The following is a 3,126-nucleotide window of genomic DNA, read 5'->3' on the forward strand; positions in this document are numbered from 1 at the left end:
TAGGCAAAGTTGTAAAATCTACTTGCCAGTCTTCAGCTGAACCCTTTCCTAAACTGGACACCAGGGAGCAGAAGAGGCCAGTTTTTAGGGTTATTTTGGATGCAAGCATGGCATTGTCTTTGAATTCTTTTTACTATCTGAAGGTTTGCCTCTTAATCCATCTGGCTGTAGCCTCCTGTCCCCAGTGGGTGGCTTTATGTAAGGCCCCCCCAAAATATCCCACGCTGTGAGTCGTGGTAAGTAGGTAATTCCTGCAGGGTTTTTATACCACTCATGTGACTGGTTGGGGTCTAGTGAAAATTTCCATTCTTTTATTAACTCATAATCTTCCTCTGTGTATGTTGGATTAAAGTGTTCCTGAGGGTGCTGACTGATCAGGCCTGTACTGATGGTGGTTCTGCAATCTGAGTTATGCCTCTAGCTGCTTGTTTTGGTGTGAAGCCATCCAGGGCATTATCCCTCGCCTCAGGAGTGTTTTCCTTTTGGTGTCCCTTACAGTGAACTACTGTTACCTGTTGAGGCATTTGAACAACTTTCAACAGTGCCGAAATCTGTTCCCCATATTTTATGTCGTTATTTGCGGATATTAAGAGGCCCTTCTCTTTCCATGTTGCTGCGTGTGCATGGATTAACCCAAAGTTGTTAATGAGAATTAGTCCAGATTGTCACGCTCTTACCTTCTGCCAAGGTTAGGGCTCTGGTTAGAGCAACAAGTTTGGCCTTTTCGGCAGAGGACCCTACAGGCAGGGGTTCAGCTTCAACAACCTGTAGGGGTTGGAGGGAAACAACAGCATATCCAGCCCTTCTCTTTCCTTCTTCTACAAAGTGACTCCCATCAACATATCATGGGAGACCTTTCTTGAAAGGAGTGTCTCAAAGGTCTGATCTGCTGCAGTACATTTCTTCTATCATCTGCAAACAGCCATGAATTAGAGGAGGATTGGCAATAGTGTGGCTGGGTTTTACTGGGTTCCAGAGACCAGAGTTACAGATGGGTTTTCTAGTGGGGTAGCTTGGTATTTACCCAGTCAGCCCGTGGTCCACCATAGCCCTCCTTTTTGTTCCAGAGGGGCAATCATGGTGTGAGGGGTGTGCACAGTCAGAAGCTGGCCTAGAGATAGTTTTCTGTACTCTAGAATTAGTTCCCCAGTAGCTGCTACTGCCCTCAGGCAGGAAGGCCATTCCTGTGCGGGCAAATCCAATTGCTTGCAGAAGTATCCTATGGGTCTCTAGTGAGGCCCCAGACTCTGGGTCAGGACTCCTGGGGCCATCCCTTTGTGTTCATGGGTGTAAAGATGGAAAGGATTTTCCAAGTCAAGAAGGCCTAAAGAGGGGGCCTTTAATAATGCAGCCTTTATCTCCTGAAAGGCCTGTTGACAGCTAGGAGACCAAATGAATGGGCCTCCATCCCCTCGTTTCATAGCTTCATACAGGGGTTTAGCTATCAGTCAAAAGTTTGGGATCCATATTCTACAAAACCCAGCCATACCCCAAATTTCTCTGAGCTCTCGTCTATTTGACTGTTCTCAAGTGGCACAAATGGTTTCCTTGTGTGCAGGAGACAGGGTTCGAGTTCCTTGTGATATGAGGAATCCCATATAGCTGGGATATCTGGGTGTTTTCCTTTGAGACTGTATATACCAGCTGGGCCAGGAGATTTAAAGCCTTCATGGTATTTTGGTCAGAGGCCTTATGCCCTTTACTGGAGATGAGAAGGTCATCGACATGTTAGAGCAGGACCCCCTCCTCTAATTTGAGACCCTGGAGACCCCTACTGAGTGCTCCCCCAAAGATGATTGGGTTATTTTTAAATCCCTGAGAATTATAGTCCAAGTTAATTGCGACTTGTGTCCTGTGCTGTAGTCTTCCCACTCAAATGTGAACAGTGCCTGAGATTCTTGGGCAATGGAGATGCAGAAAAATGCATCTTCTAAATCAAGCATGGAAAAGTAGTTACAGTCTCCAGGTACTACAGCTAGCAAGGTGCAGGGGTTCAGGACTACTGGGTGGATATCACTTATGATTTGGTTGACTGCTTTTAGGCCTTGTACCATCCTGTATTTTCCATTGGGTTTCTTTACCAGCTGGATGGATATGTTGTAGTCTGATTGGCATGGTCGAAGCAGCCCTGTTTTCAAGAATCAGGTTACCAGTTTCTGAAGTCCCTCTTGACCCTCTCTCCTAGTGGAATACTGCTTTAGATTGGGAGTCCCCACCCCTTCCTTTAGTTTGATAACCACAGGGGCTGTAGATACTGCTCTCCCAGGCTCTCCACTAGCCTATACAATGAGGTCTACTGCTTCTAGGATGAGTTCCAGTATTTGGGAAGTGTCTTCTATCCTCTGGGGCAGGAGAGCTGCTTGTAACTGCCAGCCCTCCTCAGCTGGAGCCTGGATTTGGATAACTGGGTTTTTAGTCCCATGAAAGGAAATACTGGCCCCTAATTTGGAGAGAAAATCCTGTCCCAATAAGGCGGTTGGGCACTCTGGTATGTATAGGAACTGATGAGTGAGAGTGGGGCTTCCAGGAGTGCAGATAGCCGGCTTTATAAAGTTTTTATAATTTACTTGTCCTGACACACCAACAATTGCAGTCCTTTTGGCACGCAAGGGTAAGGTAAGGGGATCATTTAAAACTGAGTAGGTAGCCCCTGTGTCTAAGAGGAATTGTACTGGTCTTCCTTCTATCGTTAGGTTAACCTGGGGCTCTTCAGCAGAGATGGTGACAGTCTCTGTCACTCACAGCCAGTCTGTGGGAAGCCCCAAGTCCCTTCATGATTGGGAGTCACTCACCATATGCTTGGCCGGCTTGCCTCATTCGGGGCATTCATTTTTCTAGTGTCCTTATTTACAACAGTAGGTGCACTGGTCCCTTCTCAGGGTGCCAGACTTCCGCTGGCAGAGTTTTTTCCATTCTCCTGATTCTGGCTGATGTGTTGAAGAGAATGGCTTCCCAGTTAAGGCGGCCACCAGCTGGGTAGCCTTTTGTCTGGCTGGGCGAGTCTCATTCTGCTCTTGTTCTCAGTCCCTGTTATTAAAAACTTTAAAGCCTATTTCAACAACTGAGAGATAGTCATACCTGGTCCTCCATCCAACTTCATGAGTTTTTTGAGGATATCTGTACAGC

This window comes from Loxodonta africana, chromosome 25 (assembly GCF_030014295.1).
Source record: "Loxodonta africana isolate mLoxAfr1 chromosome 25, mLoxAfr1.hap2, whole genome shotgun sequence".
NCBI classification, from domain to species: Eukaryota; Metazoa; Chordata; class Mammalia; order Proboscidea; family Elephantidae; genus Loxodonta; species Loxodonta africana.